Genomic DNA, 27,490 nt, shown 5'->3' with positions numbered 1-27,490 from the left:
TGTGTCATAAGTAAAGAGCCGGCTGGCTTGACCGTTAAAGGGTGCTGTAACCCCCAAAGTACACTCCAAACCAAATAAAAAAATATTTTCTGTGTTTGTGAATTGTGTGTGCAGTATCCGCACGTGCATCAACAAAGTAGTGCCAAGCGTGCGCCTGTGTCATAAGTAAAGGGCCGGCTGGCTTGACTGTTAAAGGGTGCTGTAACCCCCAAAGTACACTCCAAACCAAATAAAAAAAAATTTCTGTGTTTTTGAATTGTGTGCGCAGTAGCCGCACGTGCATCATCAAAGTAGTGCCAAGCGTGCGCCTGTGTCATAAGTAAAGAGCCGGCTGGCTTGACCGTTAAAGGGTGCTGTAACCCCCAAAGTACACTCCAAACCAAATAAAAAAATATTTTCTGTGTTTGTGAATTGTGTGTGCAGTATCCGCACGTGCATCAACAAAGTAGTGCCAAGCGTGCGCCTGTGTCATAAGTAAAGGGCCGGCTGGCTTGACTGTTAAAGGGTGCTGTAACCCCCAAAGTACACTCCAAACCAAATAAAAAATTTTTTTCTGTGTTTGTGAATTGTGTGCGCAGTAGCCGCACGTGCATCATCAAAGTAGTGCCAAGCGTGCGCCTGTGTCATAAGTAAAGGGCCGGCTGGCTTGACCGTTAAAGGGTGCTCTAACCCCCAAAGTACACTCCAAACCAAATAAAAAAAAATTTCTGTGTTTTTGAATTGTGTGCGCAGTAGCCGCACGTGCATCATCAAAGTAGTGCCAAGCGTGCGCCTGTGTCATAAGTAAAGGGCCGGCTGTCTTGACCGTTAAAGGGTGCTGTAACCCCCAAAGTACACTCCAGTCCAAACTAGGGATGTGCAGGCTCGGATAGGTTCGAGTTTGCACGTGGAGTTCGGATTTTTCCCTCCAAAAAAAACGGAACTCACAACGAGGCAAAACGTCATCTTACATGGACGAACATCATCATTCCTGGTCTTTTGTCCAGGAATGATGATGTTCGTCCATGTAAGATGACGTTTTGCCTCGTTCTGAGTTCCGTTTTTTTGGAGGGAAAAATCCGAACTCCACGTGCAAACTCGAACCTATCCGAGCCTGCACATCCCTAGTCCAAACCAAATAAAAAATTATTTTCTGTGTTTGTGAATTGTGTGCGCAGTAGCCGCACGTGCATCAACAAAGTAGTGCCAAGCGTGCGCCTGTGTCCCATAAGTAAAGGGCCGGCTGGCTCATTTCTTAAAGGGTGGTGTAACCCACAAAGTGCACTAGTCTCCAACAAAAATAAAAAATTATTTTCTGTGTTTGTGTGCGCCTTAGCCGCACGTATATATCAATATAACATAAATGGAGGACCAAACTTTCTCCGATAAAAATAAAATAGGGAAAGATCAAAAACCACTTCCTCCTAGTGCTGAAGCTGCTGCCACTAGTCATGACATAGACGATAACATGCCATCAACGTCATCTGCCAAGGCCGATGCCCAATGTCATAGTAGAGGGCACATACAATCCCAAATGACAAAGTTCAGGAAAATGACCTTGAAAAAAACATTGAAATCATCTGAAGAGAAACGTAAACTTGCCAATAAGCCATTTACGACACGGAGTGGCAAGGAACGGCTAAGGTCTTTCCCTATGTTCATGACTAGTGGTTCAGCTTCACATGACGATGGAAGCCCTCCTCCCGCTAAAAAAATCAAACGAGTTAAGCTGGCAAAAGCACAGCGAAGAACTGTGCGTTCTAAGAATATATCACAAATCCCCAAGGAGAGTCCAAGTGTGGTGGTGGTTGCGATGCCTGACCTTCCCAGCACTGGACGGGAAGAGGTGGCTCTTTCCACCATTTGCACGCCCCCTGCAAGTGCTGAAAGGAGCACCCACAGTCCACTTGCTGATATGCAAATTGAAGATGTCACTGTTGAAGTACAACAGGATGAGGATACTGGTGTAGCTGGCACTGAGGAGGAAGTTGGCGAGGAGGATTCTGATGGTGATGTGGTTTGTTTAAATCAGGCTCCGGGGGAGACAGTTGTTGTCCGTGGGATGAAAAAGCCCATCACGGTCATGCCTGGGCAGAAGACAAAACATTCTACGTCTTTGGTCTGGCAATATTTCTATCCAAATCCGAACAACAACTGTCTTGCCATATGTACCATATGTAAAGGTGAAATAAGTAGGGGTAGGGACGTTAACCACCTAGGAACATCCTCCCTTATACGGCACCTACAGCGCGTTCATAAAAAGTTACTGTCAAGTTCAGAAACTTTGGCTCAGACCGTAAGCAGTCCAGGGACACCTAAATCCCTTTTTCCTGTTTTATCCAAGGAATCGGTGGATGAGGAGGATGAGGACGACATCTTGCCTCCGTAGAACCAGTTTGTGCAGGGACACATTAATTGCCAGCTTGTTTTGTGGGGGCCCAAACGAACCAATCATTTCAGCCACAGTCATGTGGCAGACCCTGGCGCTGAAATGATTGGTTTGTTAAGTGTGCATGTACTATTTATACAACATAAGGGTGGGTGGGAGGGCCCAAGGACAATTCCATCTTGCACCTCTTTTTTTTCTTTGCAGTATGTACTGTTTGGGGCCTAGTTTTTCAAACTGCCATCCTGTCTGCCACTGCAGTGTCACTCCTAGATGGGCCACGTGCTTGTGCCGCCCACTCGTGTCGCTTAGCATAGTCATCCAGCTACCTCGGTGCAACCTTTTGGCCATAAAAACAATATTGTGAGGTGTGAGGTGTTCAGAATAGACTGGAAATGAGTGGAAATGAAGGTTATTGAGGTTAATAATAGCATAGGAGCAGAAAAACCCACAAATTCTGTGATTTTAGCTGTTTTTATGCTTTTTTAAAAAAAAATACAGATCCAAAAGACAAAACCCAGAACCCAAAACACGGAAGGGTGGTTTTGGCAAAACCAATCCAGATCCAAAACACGAAGAAAGATCCAGATCCAAAACCAAAACACAAAACACGAAAAGTGGCCGGTGCACACCCCTAATATATATATATATATATATATATATATATATATATATATATATATATATATATAGCAAGTGGATGAGTGGCACTCTAAACGTATATATATGTACATAAATATATATATATATGTATATTGCGTATATATGTATATATATATATATAAACAAACACACACATACATATAAACACATACATGTGTGTATACATATATATATATATATATATATATACACATAGATATACATATATATATATACAGTATATGTATATCTATATGTATATAATTATATAAATATATATATATATATGTATGACATATAGATATACATATGCTGTATATATATACTGTTTATCTATATATCTATATATCTATATATATATTAGGGGTGTGCACCGGCCACTTTTCGTGTTTTGTGTTTTGGTTTTGGATCTGGATCTTTCTTCGTGTTTTGGATCTGGATTGGTTTTGCCAAAACCACCCTTCCGTGTTTTGGGTTCTGGGTTTTGTGTTTTGGATCTGTATTTTTTTGAAAAAAAGCATAAAAACAGCTAAAATCACAGAATTTGTAGGTTTTTCTGCTCCTATGCTATTATTAACCTCAATAACCTTAATTTCCACTCATTTCCAGTCTATTCTGAATACCTCACACCTCACAATAGTGTTTTTATGTCCAAAAGGTTGCACCGAGGTAGCTGGATGACTATGCTAAGCGACACGAGTGGGCGGCACAAACACGTGACCCATCTAGGCGTGAAACTGCAGTGGCAGACAGGATGGCATTGAAAAACTAGGCCCCAAACTGTACATAATGCAAAGAAAAAAAAGAGGTGCAAGATGGAATTGTCCTTGGGCCCTCCCACCCACCCTTATGTTGTATAAACAGGACATGCACACTTTAACAAACCAATCATTTCAGCACCAGGGTCTGCCACACAACTGTGGCTGAAATGATTGGTTCGTTTGGGCCCCCACAAAACAAGCTGGCAATTAATCTGTCCCTGCACAAACTGGCTCTACGGAGGCAAGAAGTCGTCCTCATCCTCCTCATCCACAGATTCCTCACCCTCTTCAGTGTTATGTACATCCTCATCCTCACAGAGTATTAATTCGTCCCTGCTGGAACCACAGGTCCCTCTGTACGTTCTGGAGGCTGGTCTCCCTGGAAGAGTTGATCATTCATTTTATGAACATCATCTTCTCCACATTTTGTGGAAGCAACCTCCTACGCCTTTCGCTAACAAGGTTCCCGGCTGCACTAAACACTCTTTCGGAGTACACACTGGAGGGGGGGCAACTCAGGTAAAATAGAGCCAGTTTGTACAGGGACCTCCAAATTGCTTCTTTTTCCTGCCAGTACAGGTACGGACTGTCTGACATGCCTACTTGGATGCTGTCACCGATGTAATCCTTTAACAGACAGATGCACGCTTGTCGCTGCTGCTTTGAGGATTCAAGTGCGGCTACAGCCCACACAATTCACAAAGACAGAAAAAAAAAAAGAATATTTTTATTGTTTGTGGAGCACACTTTGAGGGTTACACCACCCTCTAACAGACAGACGCACGCTTGTCGCTGCTGCTTTGAGGATGCAAGTGCGGCTACAGCCCACACAATTCACAAAGACAGAAAAAAGAAGAAGAATATTTTTATTCTTTGTGTAGCACACTTTGAGGGTGTCACCACCCTTTAACAGACAGACGCACGCTTGTCGCTGCTGCTTTAAGGATGCAGGTGCGGCTACAGCCAACACATTTCACAAAGACCGAAAAAAAAGAACAATATTTTAATTGTTTGTGGAGCACACTTTGAGGGTGTCACCACCCTTTAAGAGACAGACGCACGCTTGTCGCTGCTGCTTTAAGGATGCAGGTGCGGCTACAGCCCACACAATTCACAAAGACAGAAAAAAGAAGAATATTTTTATTGTTTGTGTAGCACACTTTGAGGGTGTCACCACCCTTTAACAGACAGACGCACGCTTGTCGCTGCTGCTTTGAGGATGCAAGTGCGGCTACATCGCACACAAGTCACAAACACATTAAAAAAATAGTTTTTTATTTTTTGGAGCACTTCGTGAGTTACACCACCCTTTAACAGACAGACGCACGCTTGTCGCTGCTGCTTTAAGGATGCAGGTGCGGCTACAGCCCACACAATTCACAAAGACAGAAAAAAGAAGAAGAATATTTTTATTGTTTGTGTAGCACACTTTGAGGGTGTCACCACCCTTTAACAGACAGACGCACGCTTGTCGCTGCTGCTTTGAGGATGCAAGTGTGGCTACATCGCACACAAGTCACAAACACATTAAAAAAAAAATTTTGATTTTTTGGAGCACTTTGAGAGTTACAACACCCTTTAACAGACAGACGCACGCTTGTCGCTGCTGCTTTGAGGATGCAAGTGCGGCTACAGCCCACACAATTCACAAAGACAGAAAAAAAAAGAACAATATTTTAATTGTTTGTGTAGCACACTTTGAGGGTGTCACCACCCTTTAACAGACAGACGCACGCTTGTCGCTGCTGCTTTAAGGATGCAGGTGCAGCTACAGCCCACACATTTCACAAAGACAGAAAAAAAAAGAACAATATTTTAATTGTTTGTGTAGCACACTTTGAGGGTGTCACCACCCTTTAACAGACAGACGCACGCTTGTCGCTGCTGCTTTGAGGATGCAGGTGGAATCTAGACGGGATTTGGAACCGAGGACACACTACCTCCATCAATTGTCTAAATCCCACTGCACTAATGTCGGATACCGGACGCACGTCTAACACCAACATAGCAGTCAAGGCCTCAGTTATACGTTTTGCTTCAGGATGACTGCTGTCGTACTTCATCCTCATCGCTAGGGACTGTTGGAGGGTCAATTGTTTAGTAAAAGTAGTGATGTTCCTACTTCCTCTCTGGGATGATGAACAACTCCCAGCAGCAGCAACAGCACTAGTAGGAAGTGGTTCTTGATCTTTCCCTATTTTATTTTTATCAGAGAAAGTTTGGTCCTCCATTTATGTTATATTGATATATATACGTGCGGCTAAAGCGCACACAAACACAGAAAATATTTTTTTATTTTTGCTGGAGAGTAGTACACTTTGTGGGTTACACCACCCTTTAAGAAATGAGCCAGCCGGCTCTTTACTTATGGGACACAGGCGCACGCTTGGCGCTGCTCCTTTGTTGATGCACGTGCAGCCACAGTGCACACAAGTCACAAACACAGAAAATATATATTTTTTTGGTTTGGAGTGTACTTTGGGGGTTACAGAACCCTTTAACGGTCAAGCCAGCCGGCCCTTTACTTATGACACAGGCGCACGCTTGGCACTACTTTGTTGATGCACGTGCGGCTACTGCGCACACAATTCACAAACACAGAAAATAATTTTTTTTTTGGTTTGGACTGGAGTGTACTTTCGGGGGTTACAGCACCCTTAACGGTCAAGCCAGCCGGCCCTTTACTTATGACACAGGCACACGCTTGGCACTACTTTGTTGATGCACGTGCGGCTACTGCGCACACAATTCACAAACACAGAAAATAATTTTTTTTTTGGTTTGGACTGGAGTGTACTTTCGGGGGTTACAGCACCCTTAACGGTCAAGCCAGCCGGCCCTTTACTTATGACACAGGCGCACGCTTGGCACTACTTTGTTGATGCACGTGCGGCTACTGCGCACACAATTCACAAACACAGAAAATAATTTTTTTTTTGGTTTGGACTGGATTGTACTTTCGGGGGTTACAGCACCCTTAACGGTCAAGCCAGCCGGCCCTTTACTTATGACACAGGCGCACGCTTGGCACTACTTTGTTGATGCACGTGCGGCTACTGCGCACACAATTCACAAACACAGAAAATAATTTTTTTTTTGGTTTGGACTGGAGTGTACTTTCGGGGGTTACAGCACCCTTAACGGTCAAGCCAGCCGGCCCTTTACTTATGACACAGGCGCACGCTTGGCACTACTTTGTTGATGCACGTGCGGCTACTGCGCACACAATTCACAAACACAGAAAATAATTTTTTTTTTGGTTTGGACTGGAGTGTACTTTCGGGGGTTACAGCACCCTTAACGGTCAAGCCAGCCGGCCCTTTACTTATGACACAGGCGCACGCTTGGCACTACTTTGTTGATGCACGTGCGGCTACTGCGCACACAATTCACAAACACAGAAAATAATTTTTTTTTTGGTTTGGACTGGAGTGTACTTTCGGGGGTTACAGCACCCTTAACGGTCAAGCCAGCCGGCCCTTTACTTATGACACAGGCGCACGCTTGGCACTACTTTGTTGATGCACGTGCGGCTACTGCGCACACAATTCACAAACACAGAAAATAATTTTTTTTTTGGTTTGGACTGGAGTGTACTTTCGGGGGTTACAGCACCCTTAACGGTCAAGCCAGCCGGCCCTTTACTTATGACACAGGCGCACGCTTGGCACTACTTTGTTGATGCACGTGCGGCTACTGCGCACACAATTCACAAACACAGAAAATAATTTTTTTTTGGTTTGGACTGGAGTGTACTTTCGGGGGTTACAGCACCCTTTAACGGTCAAGCCAGCCGGCCCTTTACTTATGACACAGGCGCACGCTTGGCACTACTTTGTTGATGCACGTGCGGCTACTGCGCACACAATTCACAAACACAGAAAATATATTATATTTTTAGCACTTGGGGGGAGCACCCCTGATGGACAGAGCACCCCCTGGACAACACTACAGCACCTCTTTAGGACTGGGACACTGCACAGGACTTTGGAGTGGACACAGCCCCTATGGAGAACTGACTGCACAACACAGTCCAGCCAGCCCCTATGGACTTTGAAGTAGTGGACACAGCCCCTATTAACAACAGCAGCACAGCACAACACAGCCAGCCCCTATGGACTTTGAAGTAGTGGACAACAGCAGCACTACACTACACTACACTACACAGCCCTAACTCCCACCCTCCCTCTTCACTGTCCACAGCCGAGTGAGAAAATGGCGCCGACGTGGGTACCTTATATAGGATCCAAAACCCGCGAGACTCGGAAGGCGGGAAGATGACGTTTTGCCTCGATTTCAGAATCCGAGTCAGGCGGGAAAAGTCGAGCCTGACTCGGATCGGACTCGGATCGGGGGGGCTCGGGGGGGTTCGGATTTCAGAAATCCGAACCCGCTCACCCCTAATATATATATATATAAGCAAGTGGAACGGCAGGCAGACATATGTTAGATATAATTAAACAGGTTACTTACTGTTTAATTATCAGCAGTCACACTGTGTATCTGCAGGCTGCTACTGTGCCCGGCGTTCTGTGTGTGCACAGGCTGCTTGTTGTAGCAGCCAGTGTGCACGTAGTTATCCTGGACGGAGGCTGGCCACAGAAGCCTGGAGGCAAAGCCGTCAGTGACAGGCTCCGCAAAGGATTATGGGAGGAGCTGCTGCTGCTGGGCATGCGCAGCAGCTCCCCTGGCGGCCATTTTATTTAACATACAGTGTAACTGTAATGCTGCGCGATCGGAGCTGAGCCCCGATCGCGGCAGCCGGGCCACCAAAGTAGAGGGGTGGGTAAGGGAAGTGCAGCCGCCGGCCCCTAAAGGCAACTAAGGGACCGGCCCAGCGGGAACCAGCCCGGCGTCCCGGCGGCCCAATCCGCCCCTGTCCTGATCAGTATTCAAAGGATGAATGCAATTGACAAATTGGTGTCAATTTGTTTGAACTCCAGATTGGCAAGGCTTCATTTTCAGATCATAAAGGTAAATATTTGTAAAAACATTTAGATTTGGGAAATAAACATACATTGGGCAGGGATACCCTGCTATATTCTGTGACAGAATTGCATAAAAATAGGGCTATGCAAGCTCAGAAATGTCTCCTGACCATATTGAGAGGAGTGTACTTCTGTATCATCTTGCAAGCTATGGAGCAACTGTGTTTGTAAATACATATCCTTTGAGCAACAACATTTCCTTTTTTCATTTTTTTCAGGAAAATACCTTCTTGTGTTGTGAATGACGATCAACCTCCTCTACATACAACAAACCTGCAAATGCCTGACACGTGAGATCATCCGGTTACAAGCTCTTAAAAACAGATGAACATCTTAAGGTCTGGACTGAATTGATAAAAATTCTTTATATATGCAATTCACATCGTACTATGGACCTGATTCAGACCTGCTCGATAGCAAGCAATCGCTCGTTGCTGGTGATGTTCGCCAATGTGCGCATGCGTATAGTTCGCAGTGCACGTGCGCAAACTAGTATGAGCGATCGGAATGCACTCACTCGCCCTGCAAAGACAGCCCAGTGGAATGAGTGACAGGAGGGCCATTTGTGGGTGGTAACAGGGGCAGGGCTGTAGTAACGGAGGAGTGGAGTTGCGGACGCAGACGTGCCAGTGTTTCAACGCCGTTTCAGAGGCGTGCATAATTACCATGCAGCATCATAGTATACGTCACCTGCTTGAATTTTACACTGAACTGCTCGCAATGCTTGCGGTAGGGTACAGTCAACCGCAAGCGCTGAGGTCAGATTCGATGGAAGCTGATGTACCGATGGTTGTAGATACTTCCTGGCGATAATGTTCGCTAGTGGCCGGCTAAAGACAGGCTGGTGGGTGTCTGTAAACACAAACTGATCGCTCAACCAAGACATAGTGGGCGTGCTAATGCCTTGCCGTGCGAGCGTCTGCCTTGACGTCACTTAACTGAATTTCCATACGCTGGGAGCGAGCGGCCACATCTAGCAAGCGGGTCTGAATCAGGCCTTATGTATATGAGCTGGATGTGGCCCTGGTAATGTGCACAGCGTACCCTCTAGGCTTCTTTCGCAGGGCACTGCACCCCTTTTTAAAAAAATCAAAATGCGCCCTACCGGGATCGCCAGCATTGAAGGCTGCAGAGCTGTCTCAGCTCACTCCGGCTGTCATCTCATCCCGAGTGCTTGGCACACCTGGTTAGTGAATAGATGCCATGCGCAAGGCATCTATTCACAATGCATGAGAGTTTGGGGCAGCCCAGCATTTTTGTGATTGCTGGGCACGTCCGCTACAGTGATGAAAAGGATCTCAAAGGCATGCCCCTTTTTTGGACATACGCACACAGAAAAATTCCCCTGAGAGCCGCCTGGCCCCCTAGCCACCCTAGAAGGAACACTATGTGCATATATTTAAAAAAGAGACACTTTACAGGAAAGCACAGTGTACAATATCCCACCAAAACAGAACACAAGGATTTGTTGCAGACTTACCTTTTTCTTGGATTTGAAGACGTTGCAGCGGAAAACATTACTGGACCCGTCTCTGGCTATGTAGCTGAAGATCTTGAGATCTTGGGAGTCATGAGACACATAAAATATTCTTTATCCAGATACAAGAGATGGATAATGGGAGAGAAAGAGAAACACAACTTTAAGGAAAAAACAGATCAATGGAAGCAAGAAATGGGATAAATGTACTATAGGCAGAGCGTAAACGTCCCATTGAATGCAGTGTATGGAGACTTGCATGCAGGATTGCTTTAAATAATTTTTCTACTTTCAAACACGTTGCTTTCATTAAAAGTATATGTATTTGGTAATGCAAAGTGGAACCCGGGAGCTTCAGGTTAGAACATACAGCAACACCAGGAATAATGGTCAGTTAGGTTCCTCTGGACGAGAGACTCTTCTATGCAGCTTTACAGCTCTCACAAAACCATGAACAAGTCAATAAAATACACACTCAGGCTTATTCCCTATATGTATATTGATTCCTTTAAGTTAACCCCTTTCTTGAGTACCTTAAATAAAGTCATCTTTACAGATGTGTCTTCATACACCTATCCCTTTTGCACCATATAGGGTGAGACACATGGTACAACTTACCCGCTCCACCACGGGTAGCTATTCCCAGACTTTTTTCTGAATTTAGCCTCTCATTCGTGTAGTAACTGCCTCAAAAGTTGCTTATAGTATCCTAGGCATTTAGAATTAGTACTTTTGTCGCAAAAGAATTAGTATGAGTTCGCAGATTAAGCACAACCATGTGTGGTGCAACGCATTGCAAGAATCACTTGTGTCGGTCCTCAGTCTTTTACTTTTTAACCCAGGTTAGCATCTGCATGAAAGGCCAGTGTCCAGGGCACCCATGCACTGTACTTTTGTTGCATTAGTGATGTGACTTAGACATATATTTTGAACATAGTGTTTGGTGCGACTTATTCACAATGTCTGTGGCACGCCAAATGGGGCTATTTGGTGTGATTTAAGGAAAGGTGTTTGTGGACACTGAAACAGAAGTAGAATGCTCTGCACTGACACACATCTCTCTAATAAGGGAAACACTGCTATCTCAGCATGGGACGTGGATAATTTCCGAAAAGACATGGGGAGGAGATCAGTAAAACAGTGCGGAACGCATATGTTTCACTACAAATAAAATACACTTAACTTGAACCAAATTTCATTAAAAATGTATTCTTTACTAGGAATCATCCTCCTGATGCTTAGGAGGTACAGCTGCTAATACTGAGGGCTGTGCCACAGAAAGTTCTAAATATAGAACCATCGGAAGAATGAGAGATCAAGAATTCCCTTAGTACACAATAATCAACATGATACTATATTGTGCAAAATTGCTATTCAAGTCTATGAACTATACTCATTATTTATATAGAATTTGAGACATAAAACTTACATTCAATGAGACATTTATTCTAATTTCCTGGTGATTATCAGACTATAGTGCACTTTAATATTATATCCCGTTACGAATTTGCTTGCATTAAGATAACCTGGTTGTTACTGCATCCCATGTTTTTTTATATAACTTTATGTTGTTTACATGTTTCTAGGTTGACAAATCTGGGCATTTGTTTCATATAAAGCAACTTTTGATACCACAATATTCCTGCCCCAGGGTGACAGGAGACCTACATCACTACTCCGTGCTGTTCAAGGACCCTGTTCCTTCCATTATCCAATGCTCAATTGAAAATTCAGTAAAGTCTGAGGCCCCATGCAATGCGGATGGCACTCATCCCGACAATTAAGGGAGAGCTGCCTTTGCTTATTTCTTTTGACACCTCGTAAAGCCGCAAGCAAAATTAAGTGAAGAAACCATTTTTTAAGTCCCAGCCTTGGACTGCACAGATGTGAAATGAATGGCTTTTGGCACTTAAGCCACATTAGTACACAAGCTAATTGAATCGGCCCCTCTGAGGTTTCTGGCTTGCCACTATTCCTTTTCCCATGTCTTGATACTGTCACAGACAGTTCAGCCCCATAACATGAGCACATGAGTAATCAATGTGCTAATGTGGGAATGCTGATAATCTGATTGACTTTGGTCTATTCCCACTTCAAAATATAGGTGTATACAGACAGGAAATGAAATAAATGAAAAGAAGCGATACTTTGACCATCGTTAAATGCATCTAAAAGCAAATCTCTCATTATCGGCCAAGGGTTACAGCACCTAATTGCACTTAACATTTGAAACGTTTTCATAAATGTCCCCAAATGTGTTATAATACATTATTAAAAGTAAAATAAGGTACAAGAGTAATATAACATTCATGAACAGCATTCTACTATAAAAAGCAATATAATTATCTACCAGCTAAGAAAATGCCTCTCTTCCCACTAGGCCAAAACATTGTTTATTCATTGGGTTATTTGGAATACCTTTTCATTTTGGATTACAGTATCTTGAAAAATCTAATGCAGTCACAGTATGAATCACATTAATTACAGACTTTAGTAACAAACCCAGCTGGTAGCAATTATACTTTCCTGCTTTCTTCCAGGGCCAAATTACCAAGTATAACTAAGTAGTGACAGTTTGTAATAACAGAATGTATGCAGGGCCAGATTAACAATGGGGCGGATGGAGCTACAGCTCCAGGCCTCCACATAAAAATAGGCCCATTGTCATGACAACATGATGTTGACTGGCCATCTGCTCTCCACACGGTCAGCCATAAATCATAAAATTGTATTTCTATTTACCTCACAAAATGAAGCATTTTTTTTCTTTTACATATTTTGTGTACACACCCACATGGCAATAGCCACACCTCTTCCGCTTCTCATAATAGGCCCTTGGTCATTTTCAGCTCCAGGCCCATGTGGCCCTCAATCCGGCCCTGAATGTATGTATGGACACTAACCTGTAAATAGGATCTTGCATGATAAGCATCTTGCTCTGATCCCAGGCCCACTCCTTTTTCTGCAACAAGAAGATTTACACATTTACGCACAGCCCACTTTCTTTCTTACTAGGGATCACCAAACAAAATATCATTTGTTTAGAAAATTATAATTTATATAGTAATTTAAAAATATCAGACGTTCAAATTTGTCACACCATTATACATGGATTCTAGTAACATCCCAGAATGATGTTTGCAAATACAATTAAATTATACTACCAACCTTTGTAACCAATTGTAAAGCTGCATGAAGGGCTGCTCAGATATCAGGCCCTGATGCTAGGGAGTGGCGCTATGCCCCATCAGATTAATTCTGCAGACCTCCCAGCTGTCCTACTTTTCGGGCATTGACCTGCAGTGTCCAGTGAAGGGGGGGGACGACAAGGTTGGGAGTTCTAGTTCTCCCATCCCATCTATGGCATAGCATAGAAGAGGTGAATGGATGCCGTACACATGCACGATGCATCCAAACACTAAATAGTGGGACTGGGAGCAGCCCAGCAGCTCTGAAAGCGCTGGGCATGCCCCCAACATTACAAAAAAGGGGGTGTGATGCACGGCCAAGCCCCATACCACAGAGCCAGTCACCTTTTAATGCTTGCGCAGAAAGCATGCGCACAATGTCCAGCAATCCTCCACCCTAATATTGGGAGGTATGGTTTCTGTATACTCAATTCATGGCATCTTGGGAGGCGTGGTTACACCTCTTCTTCAAGCAAAGTCCCAGAGTGGCCCGAGTACTTTGAAAACAGTGTATATCAAAGTATATGGTGGTGCAATTAATAGAGTTCCAAGGGCATCTATATCAGCGGTGGCCAACTCGCGACCCCTAGGGGAGCACTTACTGTAGATGGGTTTGAAACTTTCCAGGTTAGGATACAATGGTCTTGATAAAGGTCCGTTGAGAAACCAAAATGTCAACATTTTGCACAAGATAATGCTCTGTTTTGGTGAATAAAGATTTATACCTGCGATATGTTGAGAAGTCTGGTGAGTGCTCTCTATAAATACACTTGGCTCTATAGGAAGGCAGCAGGTCAACTCAATTACCTTCTGACAACACACCCCAGCGACATTCCCAAATGAAACTATGTTTGTGCAGATCTTTTCTGGTTTATATTATATCTCTCTCTCATATATATATATATATATATATATATATATATATATATATATATATATATGTACACAAATTATATCACCCCAAAAAAATTATAATTTTGTTATTTGTTTTACAGATATTTTTTATATTTTAAAAATACTTTTGCTGATACCACTTCAACATGCACTCCAATATTTTTGTCACAACTGAATCTCCTGTAGTTACATAATCTGTTCACATTTTAGTGAAGTTTCAGGTTATTAATCCAAGATGGCATGTAACATACATTTACATTACTTTTAATAACACCAGAAATTATAACAGAAAAAGGATCCAACTAGTCTCATGACCCAAATAGAGAGATTAATGTGATCAAAAAGGAGAACGTGTCAGTCACCTTCTTTTTCTTCTTTAGGACGACTTTCACTCCATCATCAGACACGAAGAGGTTCACTTTCTTCTTCTTGATGTTCTTTGCTTTGAATTCATACTGTTGAAAAGAGATTTCGGTTTATTACAAGGGCTAGAGACATTCAGATGGTCAGAAATGGGTCACAATATACATTTGTAAAGAGGGACCTAGTGAAAAGGGGGCAATAAATTCAACTAGGGCCAGGCTGGAGTATACAAAGTGACATATAGGCAGAAATTACTATCCTACAAAAGAGACCAAGGGCCGAATTCAATGAGCCGCGATAATCCATTATTGCATGTTAAATAGCAAAACATGTGTTAAAAAATAATTCAACCAATTCAATAAGCGTCCAGTTAATGAGTGTTAATTCTTTAGTGGCATTATCGTGCCTTTTTTAAAAGGACCCCTTGAGCAGGTGGCAAGTTTTGCAGAACCACTAGGACACGCTCCTTAATAAATACTTATTCAAAATTAATTTTAACAGACATCTATATTGTAAGCCAATATTGTTTGACCTTTTGGGGTACAGGCAAATTACCCCTTTTTAATCTGTACTTAACGCCTGTCATCCCTGCAAGAATTAACGGGTGAATGCCCGCAGACCACTTATCGAATTGAATTGCTGATAAATGGGAGCACGCATACAGGCAATAAGTGTATTTAATGCGCAGTAGGCTCATTTAGTCAACACCCGTTAACTTTACGATTTATTGCATGCAATTGAACTACCCCCCAAGTGTCACTTATAAATGAGATCATCATTAGAATGAGTACAACTGGAATTTAATAAAATATAAAAACTTTTAGTACACATTTAAAATGTTTTTTATTTTTTTTCAGAATTCTCCAGAATTCCATATCTGTATTAGACATCAAATAGAAAATGGACAGCTTTGGACAAATGCTCTTTCCATTCTGACAACTTAGAAACATGCTCCATCTCCCATATAACTAGCAAGCATTGGGTTTCTATAATTTCCATATGTTAGCTACAAAATAGACTTCTGCCGAAACCATGCCAACCACCACCCAAACACTGCAACCTACAAATTTTTAAAGCAAACACAAATCGTGGTCATATTATACGGATAAATTTAGCTTTTAGAAAAAAAAAAAATCTAAATCCACTGATGAATACCAAGACCCCTCAGTTCTAAGTGCTCATTACATGCATGAATCCCACCGAAAACGGTAATGTGAAAATGTGCTCATCAAAAGTGAAAGCACCAATGTGCTAGATAAAATAGAGGTGAAACGAAGGTGCCAATTGCAGGAGCCTCTCGCATGCAATTGCTACTGACCTGGTTATTGTCCACAGCATTAATATTCCACCAATGAGAGCTCAGAGAAAAGGAATCAGGCGGACATAAATCAACACTTTACAATGTTCAGTAGATTTCTCCTAAATACCAATATTAAACATAACTTTTGTTGCTTGTATCCAGGAGATCGATATCATCCTTTGTGTGGATATGCCGTTTAATGGATTCCCTAAACTTGAGTTGAGCAAATGTAGCTCACCATAAACCATAAAGCATCCACATCCAAATTGGTGTCCAATTATTCATATTCAAGTTTGTAAGATACTTTGTTGTGTAAAGAGCTGTTCTAACTATAGTTACATATGTCTTACTGGAAAAGCACTGCCTCACAAAACCCAAATATAATGGATTAAACCCTAACTGAAGTAATTGGTTTTGTAAATTATAGTACCTCTCACAAGTCCTACACCAGAAAAGCCACTGTCCCATGCCATCCACTGTAAAAAAGCTACTAGAAAACAACCATATACCAAGTGGCAATAGGGCTCTGCATCTACGTGAAAGAACAAAAATAATTCCAGCGCATCACTTATATAATGGGTATAAAATGTAAACTTCCAAACCGATGAATATAGTGTTATTCAAGATAATTAAAACGACAATCTTAGCAGCCTATATAATCTTAAGCGGAAGGAAAATTATCTCCTGGCCACATGTGACATCAAGTCACTATACACTGGCATAGAAGACCAAAAAGGTTGTGAATATGTGAAGAAAAATATAGAAGAAGAATCAGGTCTGCAAGGAGCACACATAGATTTCCTTATGGAAGGAATATATTTTATACTCATTCATAATTATTTATATTTCAAAGACAGTTTTTATATACAAAGCACAGCGACTGCAATGGGGACTAAATTTGTGCCATCATATGCCCTGTTTAAAGCCCAGTGGGAAAAAGAGAAAATATAGACCAATAACAAATATTATGTAAGGGTCATTACTTGCCAAATCATCACAAAAAAAAAGTAACTTTTCAACCCGACCATCTCGATTTTTGTGAAATTTGGTAGGATGATGGATGGCATAAAGTAACTTTCATATGTAAAATTGTAGCCCTCAGTGATACACGGTGTTCAGGCTACAGGATTGCAAACATGACAACAAAAAAGTAAAATTTATGCTTGCAAGGTCAACTAAAACGAATCATAACTTTGCTTCGAATTGTGGTAGAACTTTCATGTTGGTCTTGTTTTGAAGCTAAGGGATCAGAATTTAATAAAAAATATTTTTATACTCAAATATTGATGTTTACATTTCAAGGTCACATGATGTATTCTTTGACCTTGAATATCTAAAAAAGTGTATGTTTAATTTTTTTGCACATAGAGTATGTTATACACTTAAATACAATATCTTTTTGGTATAAATTTAATTTTCGGAAGCCTTTGGGAGTAAAAAATAAGTACGGCAGTTGAACCCTTCTTGCACTAACCATGCAACTGGCCAGTTCAGATTTGTCTTGTAGTGTCTCTCTCTGTGTTTTAGGGATAACAATCGGTAGGTTTCCATCGATGGTCACCATCAATGGTGCCATTGGTGATAACCATCAATGGTACAATAACAATCTATGATGAACCATCGATTGTTTGCACCACTAAGTCTGGCTGCAGCTTCTGCATTGAGAACTAGAGATACAAGACATGCTTGCACTAGAATCAATGAACATCTCATCAACATCAAAAACATGAAAGAAAACCATTGTATTAAAGTCCATTTTAAAGAAACCCATTCTAGTGTCCCGTCATCCATACAGCTCATAGGGCTCAAATGTGTCAAGAAATTGTGGAGAGGAGGCAATTATGAAGAAGTGCTATCAAGAGAGGAGTCAAAATTAATATAAGAATTTGAAACCCTAAATCCCAAAGGACTAAATATAGATTTTGAAAGCTGATCTGTCCCCTCCTGAACTATAACAGAGGTATGTCTGTATGTATAGATTTATGTACTCTTCAGAGTACTTTACCATTTCTCTACTTACATTCCCTTTTTCTTTGGCACTTGGCACTTTTCTTACCAATACTTTTTATACATTTTTATATATTTTTTTAATAATGTTTTTTTCAATTTTCTTTTTATAAGATCTTAGATCTTATAAGAACCGAGTAAAACCGAGTAAAACCGAACCCGCTCACCCCTAATATCTATATGTCATCTACACTTTATTCAAAATTACATAGGTCCATTTTTAGAACAGTAATCACCGATACAATACAACTACTCATATATTAAGATTGCATTAAAACCTCATCCCTCAGCCAGAAGAATATAAATAGGTCTATAAGAAGACTCCGCAATTGTGGAGACCGGAAATGTCATACTAAGGGCGGAAGTATGTGAACCACCAAGAAGGACGGAAGATACAAGGATAAAGCCTAGGATGGAAGTTATGTGGACCGAGATGACGCGGGAACTCCGGAAGTGGGAGTCCTGGAGGTGACGTGACAAGCCCAGAATATTATTCTCAGGGGCAGAATTATCTATGATTGGAAGGGCCATGACACAGGAGCCCGGACAAACTACTACTTTTTATAATACATTTAATGTGTTATTGTAATTTGGCTATGTTACGCAAAGAAAAGTTTTAAGAATTCTAGCGCAGTGGTCCCCAAACAGGGTGCCATGGCACCCCTGCAAGAGCCCCAAGACCATGGTTTAACGTTTATGTGATTGGCAGTCACCAGCACTGGTTTTGCCTATACTAAAATATGTGGACAAACAGAAGCGAAACACTGTATACCAGCACATAACGGAGCCTATGGATGACAGATAAACACACTTTACTTACATTTAATGATTGCAGACTTTCTTTAAAAAAATCCTGTTATCCTATGTGTGCCATATAAAAAAAGGCTGAGAAAGTTTGGGAACCACTGGTCTAGCGGCCCACTGGCATTAGAAAAAGCTAGATACACTGCATGGCAAATTCAACACTGTTTGGCAAGACATAATAACCAGCTCTTGTAGTCAAGGGGCCAGTAGAGTACTCGCCACTGAACCTCTTGAGTTTACTCATAGAATGAGAGTAAATAGAGAAGGCATTGCTACCACTGTTCCTGACCACAGGCATAAGTAAAAATGTGTATGGGGTCACTGAAACCAAGAGGTTCCATCATAATACTAGTTTGTACACTGAAGTGCCAAAAGTCATGGAACAGCAGTATGTAAAGATAATGGTAGGTGGTGCCAGTGTACTGTTACATCTTGGAAATGCCCAGACCTGAAATCAGTTGTAATCTGACATCTTGTGAGTCAATATGAACAACGGCTAGGCTGCTCATGGCAAAGCAATGTGCGTTATCAGAGTTCCAACAGGGCATGACATTCCATTTCTGAAGCTGTGCAGACATTCAACATTCCTTGATCTATGGTGTCACATGTGTACCGGAATGCCTAATGGAAGGCATTATTACCCGCCATGGACAGTGCAGAGGCCGACAATAGGTGCTTTATAATCGTGACCAACGGCATCTGGCCAGAATTGTCTGTGGTAGAAGACAAGCGACACTGGCTCAAATCACATCCAAAGCAGGAGGCACTAGACGCATATCCAGCAGGAGCAGAGGACCCACCAAAGTGCCCCTGTTAGCATGATGACACCAGACCCAGCATCACACAAGGGTTTGAGCCGATGAGTTACGATCCAGTTGTTTCGGCTGATGGTAGGGGTTCGGGTGTGGCGCAGACCCAGTGAGGCCATTGACCCCAGTTATCAACAGGGCACTGTGTAGGCTGGTGGTGGTTCCATAATGGTGTGGGGTGTGTTCACATGGCATGGATTGGGTTCGCTGGTTCACCTGAACACGTCATTTACTGGAAACTGCTACATTGCATTATTTGACGACCATTTGCAGCCCATCATGGACTTTATGTACCCCCATGATGGAATATTCCAGCAGTATAATGCACCAGGTCATCGGTCCCAAGTTGTCCAGAACTAGTTCGAGGAGCATTCTGGGGAGTTCTGACAAATAGTGTGGCCACACCGTTCATCTGACATAAACCCAATGGGGCATTTATGGGACATGGTGAAGAGGTCCATTCGCACCCAAGATACTGCACCTTCAAATATCAGGGAGCTGTGGGAAGCTACCCAGATGGCATAGGTCAATCTCTCAAGGAGGTCTTCCATCCACTTGTGGAATCGATGCCTCATCGAGTTGCTGAACTTCGCCAGCCTAGAGGCATGATACAAGACACCTATCCCATGACTTTTGGCACTTCAGTGTATGATTTTACTAGTCTTGATGCCTCTATTTCATCTGTGTTTTCAATTGCAAGCTATAGTATAGAAGCAAGCAGTACAAAATGATCAATGCCTGGTTAACAATAAAAGCATTCTAGTAGTAATGCTATAGCTTTGTAGGATGTAGTCAAGTTACCGGCGTCCGGAATGCCGGGCACCAGAATCCCGACAGGGAAAGCCCGATTCGAGACTAAAGATAGGCGTCGAAATACTGACGCCTATTTCTAGCCAGATGCCGAGATCCCGAAAACCGGCATCCCAAACAAAGGTAAGCGTAGACAGGTTAGGGTTAGGTGTGGGGAGAGAGAGGGTTAGGCTTAGGGACCCCCAGGGGGAGATTAGGCTTATGCACCGCCCAGGAGGGCTAAATTTAGGGTACAGGACAGGAGAGGGGGGATTTATGGACCACCGGGGGGGAAGTTAGGATTAGGCACCGCTAAGGGAGGGTTAGGGGGGGTGGACAGAGAAGGGTTAGGCTACTTTCCAGCCCCAGTCGGGATGGAGAGCCTTCAGTCTTTTGGTGACGGTATTTGATCTGGCAGCTCATCCACCGGCATTACATACCGATTGCATTATGTTATGTAAAATGCTTTTCAAGTCAAAGTAAAATGTTTTATTATACGGATTCTGTAGGAAAATTGACATATACAAAATATTGCTATTGAACTTACTAATCTTTATACTCACAACAAGTGTCTTAATACCTGCAGCTAAAAGTTTATATACTGTATGAACTATGAAGGTGAAATATATTCACTGTAGCTTTGTTAAAATGTAAACTAAATAAAACATGTAAATTAATAGGATGACAATTAGGTAAGAGTTTGGGTGACCCAGTCCTATTTATGAAACAAACCAGAGTCTTCACTAGCAAAATCTGGTCTTCACACAGGTTCTCCAGGGTAATGTGAAAGGATCTGCAGACCTCTATTACACTGCCTAAGGTCATTGTTTAAGACTCCATCAGGGAAACACTGAACAAGAATAGTGTGGGAGGACAGCAAAGAGAAACCCAATGCTCTCCAAGAAGTACATTTATGCCCATTTATAGTTTGTTAAAGAGAAGGTGGATGAGCCAGAAAACTATTGGAACAATGTTATGTGGATGGACGAGTCTAAACCAGAATACAAAAAATGGTAGGGACAGCAAAAAAAATATGAGATATGGTAAGAACTTACCTTTGTTATCCCTATTTCTACGAAGTCCATAGGGTTCCACAGGATACCTTGGGGTATAGGTGATGACGTCAGGCATCGGGCACCATAGAGTTAAGTTTTCAGCCTCCCAGGATGCACTAGGGTCCCCCTCCTATACCCAGCCCCCGAGCCAAGGCATCTCAGTTACGTACCAAGCCATAGGCCAGAGGAGGAGAAGGAAGAGAGAGAAAAAAGATCTGGACACACACAAGAATCACATTCTCACCAGAGGGAGACGGAAAAACCGGTGACCAAAGCAAAGCCCATCTGCAGCACAGGTGAGACAGGGCGGGAGTCCTGTGGAACCCTATGGATTTCGTAGAAATAGAGATAACAAAGGTAAGTTCTTACCATATCTCATATTTTCTACTTCAGGGTCCATAGGGTATCCACAGGATACCTTGGGGATGTCCCAAAGCAGTATCCTTCAAGAGTGGGGACGCTCCTGTGCTGAAAGGAGAATCTGCCACCCGAATGAAGCATCCTGAGAGGCAAAGGTGTCAAACGCATAATACCTCACAAAGGTATGGACAGAGGACCACGTGGCAGCCTTGCAGATCTGGACTGCAGAAATTCCCCGCGTCGAGCTGCCCACGAAGGACCCACAGACCTAGTGGAATGAGCCCTCACAGAGGATGGAACCGGCAGGCGTTCATGAAGATAAGCTTCTGAAATAGCCATACAGATCCAACCTGCCAAAGTTTGCTTTGAAGCAGGCCAACCCTTTTTACGGAAGCCATAGAGGACAAACAAGGCATCCGACTTCCTAAACGAAGAAGTGCGGTCAACATAAATCCTTAAGGCCCGCACAACGTCCAAAGTGGCCTCACCCACTGAAAGGTCAGGTGAGTTAAAAGCCGGCACAACGATTTCCTCGTTGATATGCAAACGGGAAACAACTTTGGGAAGAAATTCAGGACCAGTGCGCAGCACCGCCCTGTTCCCAAGAAAAATCAAGAAAGGGGGTCTACAAGAGAGAGCCCCTAAATCAGAAACATGTCTGGCCGAAGCGATGGCCAGAAGGAAAATTGTTTTAGCTGTCAGCCATTTAAGATCCACTGAGCCCAGTGGTTCAAACGGTGGTCCCTGGAAAGCCCTCAGGACCTCAGCCAAATACCAAGGCGCCACCGGTGGAACAAATGGCGGCTGATTTCGAAGAACACCTTGCATAAAGGTGCGCACATCAGGGATTGTAGCAATCCTACGATGGAACCAGACAGACAGGGCAGAAACCTGCACCTTCAAAGAAGTAAGGCGAAGCCCATGGTTTAGTGCTGCCTGTAGGAAGGCTAGCACTCTAGACAGACAGAACTCCCGAGGTGCATAACCTCTCGGTCGACACCACTGGAAGAATGTATGCCACACACGATGGTATATTTTTGCAGAAGACGGTTTCCGAGCTCTTAGCATAGTTCATACTACAGAGCTGGAAAACCCCCTGGACCTTAACATGGCCGTCTCAACAGCCACGATGTCAAAGACAGCCGAATCAGGTCCGGGTGAAGACAAGGACCCTGTGACAGTAGGTCCAGTCATAGCGGCAACCGCAGAGGAATGTCCACGGACAGACCCTGAAGGTCTGAGAACCAGTGCCATCTGGGCCACGCAGGAGCTATCAACAGGAGCGTCCCTCCTTCCTGTTTGAATTTCCGGATGACCCGTGGAAGAAGGGAAAACAGAGGAAAGAGATAAGCAAACCGGAACATCCACTGGACGGACAGAGCATCCACCAGAGACGCCTTTTCGTCTCTTGTGCGTGACCCGTACACCGGCAACTTGATGTTGTGCCATGACGCCATGAGGTCGAGATCTCTGGAAGACCCCACCTGTCCACCAGAAGTTGAAAGACGTCCTGGTGCAGAGACCATTCTCCCGGATGAACTTCCTGGCGACTGAGAAAGTCGACCTCCCAGTTGAGGACTCCCGGGATGAATACCGCTGATATGGCCGGGAGATTGCGCTCTGCCCAGACCAGGATGCGGGACCCCTCTACGAGTGCCACCCGACTTCGGGTTCCTCCTTGCCAATTTATGTAGGCCACGGTGGTGGCGTTGTCTGACTGGACCTGCACGGGATGACCTTGGAGGACCCGATGGGCCTGCTAGAGAGCATTGAAAATGGCGCGGAGTTCCAAGATGTTTATCAGAAGCTCCTTTTCCACCTGAGTCCATCTGCCCTGGAACAGATGTGGACCCGTGACCGCTCCCCACCCCCAAAGACTGGCATCTGTTGTCAACAAGACCCAGTTCGCCACCCAAAACGGACGACCCCTGTTGAGATGGGTCATCTGCAACCACCAGGCAAGGGACAGGCGAACCTCCAGAGTGAGCACCATCATCTGGGATTTGAGACTCTGAGGCAGTCCATTCCATTTCGACAGGATCAATTGCTGCAGAGGTCTGGAGTGAAACTGGGCATATTCCACCATGTCGAATACGGACACCATGGAGCCCAGTAACCTCATTGCCGAGTGAAGAGACACACGGCGACTCCGCAGACAACTGTGCACCCTCAACTGCAAGGCAGAGATCTTTTCCCCCATCACAGTGATCCTCTGCTGACTGGAGTCCAACAAGGCTCCGAGGTGCAGAATCCTTTGAGACGGGATCAGGGTGGACTTTTGCCAGTTTATCAACCATCCGTGCCATTGCAGTACTGCAATCGTCAGATCCAAATGGTGTAGAAGGAGCTCCGGAGAGCCTGCTACCAACAGAAGGTCGTCTAGGTACAGCAACATGCGGATTCCCTGCAGCCGCAGGGAAGCCGCCATGACCGCCATAACCTTGGTGAACACACGTGGTGCTGTCGCCAGGCCAAAAGGTAACGCACGGAATTGGAAGTGATCGTTGCGGATTGCAAACCTGAGGAACTTTATGATGGCACGAAAGAATAGGGACATGCAGTTAAGCGTCCTGTATGTCCAACGACACCATGTAATCCCCAGGTTCCAGCGCCAGAATGATGGACCGTAGGGTCTCCATCTGAAACCTCGGCACCCGCAAGGACTTGTTGAGTGCTTTGAGGTTGAGGATCGGACGGTACGACCCATTGGGTTTCTGCACCAAAAACAGATTGGAATAGAAACCCAGGCCCCTCTGGGAGAAAGGAACAGGCACTATAACTCCAGCCTGGAGCATAGTGTGCAAAACCTTCTGCAGTTCCGTGGCTTTGTTCCGGTCTGATGGAAGACTCGTGGTGAAGAATCGGGATGGGGGCCCATGCCGAAAGGAGAGGGCATACCCGTGAGAAACCACCTCCTGAACCCAACTGTTTTTCGTGGTTACCGACCAACACTGGGCGAACCATAGCAGGCGGCCTCCCACTTTGGGATTCCCCAAAGGGAGGCCCGGACCGTCAGGCCGCAGGTTTGTCATCGGACTTAGGGGCCGGACGTCTGGTACTCCAGGCCTGCTTCCAGGGCTTGCCCGATTTCTTGGGGCCAGCCTGTCGGGGAAAGGACTGTGCTTTAGGCCTACCCTGGGCCCTGTAAGGCCGAAAGGATGGCGTACCTGAACTGGAAGGAACTGCAGCAGACGGGAGACATGACGATTTGGCTGCCGCCAGTGTGGCTACAATTTTGTCCAGATCCGGACCAAATAGGACTTCTCTATTAAAAGGCAAAGCATCCAAGCCCTTTTTGGAGTCAGCGTCGGCCTTCCAAGATCGCAACCATAAGGTGCGACCAGCCGCCACAGCTGCCGAAAAAATCCGAGAAGTCAGGGTACTGATATCTAAAGCCGCTTCATTAATGTAAGTGGCCGAATCCCGGAGATTGCCTATCAACTCGGACTGTTCAGCCGAACAGTCGGAATCGAAAGACGCCTCTAAACTATCTGCCCAGTGCTCCATAGCTCTGGCTACCCAACAAATGGCCATAGCCGGCCTGGCTGCCCCCCCGGCGAGGGAATAAACGGACTTTAGGCAGATTTCCACCTTACGGTCCATGGCATCCTTTAAGGAGGACATGGGCAACGTGGCACTTCGGACCAGGCGTATCACATGGGAATCCACCTGTGGCGGGGATTCCCACTTAGCAAAATAATTGTCCGTAAACGGATAAGCCACTGCTAAACATCTTTGAGGCTGATACCGTTTGCTAGGATGTTTCCACGCCTCCTCTAAGTGGTCCACCAATTGACCGGAAAGAGGAAACACTGTGGCGTCACCCTTATCATCTTTGAAAAAGGCATATTTGGATTTTGATACCGGAGGTTCATCATCCTCAATAACTAAAGCTGTGCGGACTGCATGAATAAGGCCAGCTATATAAACCTTAGACTTAGCGTCCGACTCTTTAGTACGGAGAGGTTCGTGGTCCAAAAGATCCAGAATCTCCCCATCATCGGTCGTCCCCTCGTCATCCTCATAAGGAGTGGACAGAGACGCCACCGGCCGCTTATGAGGCCGCAATGCAGACTCCCCTTGTAACACTTCTGACAAATTCTGCACAGAACTTGTCAGAGAATTAACCCACGCAGGCTCCTGAGAGACCTGAGGAGGGGAAATGGGGAGACTGTGGGGTACCATCAGTTGTCTCGGGAACCCCTGCATGGGTGACGACACCACTGACTGCTGGGACAATCCCATCTGAGCGAACGCAGGTTGTGGAGCTAACTGGCCCACTAGGGTTGTAAGCGCTTTAGCGAAACAAGCCCAGGGCGGCTCCTGAACCGGAGCCGTGACAGTAATTGGCCGCGTCAATAAAAAACACTGCCGACATAACCCCTCCGCGCTACCCTCCCCCTCCGCTATAGGTACCTTACCCGTAGTACACAGAAGCTTGAGAGGAAAATCACTCTCAGACATGATGGCAAGTATGTGACCCCTCTCACTGATGCGCGTTAGTATAGTGGGAGAACCGCCCTGCAATCACCGCTCCGCAAGGGCTTAGCAGAAGAAGAGCAGGGACAGTGAAAAGGCTGACAGTAGAAAGTGAAAGTACAGGCAGCAGATGCTAGCAGCAGTCACATACCATGCAAATAAATCAATCCCTGCACTATCAGCACTGATCCTCAACTACGCAGACACAGAGTCTGGTAGGACACAGCGCTGCATACACAGTCCTGTTCCAACGGAGGAGAGGTATGCCGGGGGACCCAGACAACGATGTCACCGATCATCAGCGTCCAGCAGCGCTCACCATGCTTCAGCAAAGATGGCCACCGAGGAGCAGAGAGGAGGCCGGCCTGGGGGAGGAGCGCTGCCACAGGGCCAGTCAGCAGATGCAGAGAGGGCTGTGTGCAGTGGGGGAGGCGCTGGCTGTGTACAGGGAAGTCGCACTCCCCTGGCTTGCAATTAACCCCTGGGACGCCGCAGCGCTACCGCTCAGCTGCGGTCCGCTGTCCCAGGGGGGTAGTGGAAGCAGAGGTTCGTAACCTGGTTCCACGCTGCAGCCAGTCCCCAGGGAGCCCCCTGCCTGGGGACTCCGGACCATGTTCCAGCGGGGACCCACTGCGGGACCCCGCTGCTTACTTGCAGTCCCCGGGTTTTTTCAGGCACTAAGTGCCTTCCACAAGCTGCATTTAATGTGTTTTTTAATTTTTTTATTTATTGGGCATGCACAGCAGCAGTTGCTGCTGCACAAGCCCGGCCGACACAAGCCAGTGTGTGAAAGAAAACATTGGTTTCCTATACACCACTGGCTTGCAGGGATGGCACGGGCACGGCAGCCGTCATGCACAGTGAATACTTCCGGCTGTTACACGGCAACCGTGCCGTGCCCGGCCCGTCTGAAAGGATCTCACTGCTTCCTGTTATCTGCTACCCGTCATCAAAACCGGCAAGTGTGAAAACTAGCCTCAGGTTTAGGCACTAATGGTTAGGGTTAGTCTACAAGAAGGGAGGGTTAGGGGGAGAAGGGAGAAGGGTAAGTATACTTACCTGCCCCCTGTCGGAATACCAACCATCGGGATGCCGCTGTCGGTATTTTGACAGGAAGCATCCCAACAGCCGGCATTACATTCCTAAACACCAATTGATGTACAACATCACATTTTTTACAATAAAGAAGTTAAAAGTTAGGTCGGTTGG

The 27,490-nt window shown here is 44.7% G+C and overlaps 1 pseudogene; it reads right to left on the bottom strand.

Moving 5' to 3' along the window:
* LOC148540770 (carboxyl-terminal PDZ ligand of neuronal nitric oxide synthase protein-like) overlaps positions 1-21,212 on the bottom strand; it is a 79,617-nt pseudogene extending 58,405 nt beyond the window's left edge.
* Between the last annotated feature and the right edge of the window lie 6,278 nt (positions 21,213-27,490).

The sequence above is a fragment of the Taudactylus pleione genome, unplaced genomic scaffold (assembly GCF_031769625.1).
Source record: "Taudactylus pleione unplaced genomic scaffold, aTauple2 ptg000017l, whole genome shotgun sequence".
NCBI lineage: Eukaryota > Metazoa > Chordata > Amphibia > Anura > Myobatrachidae > Taudactylus > Taudactylus pleione.
This window is presented reverse-complemented; position numbering and strand designations above follow the sequence as displayed.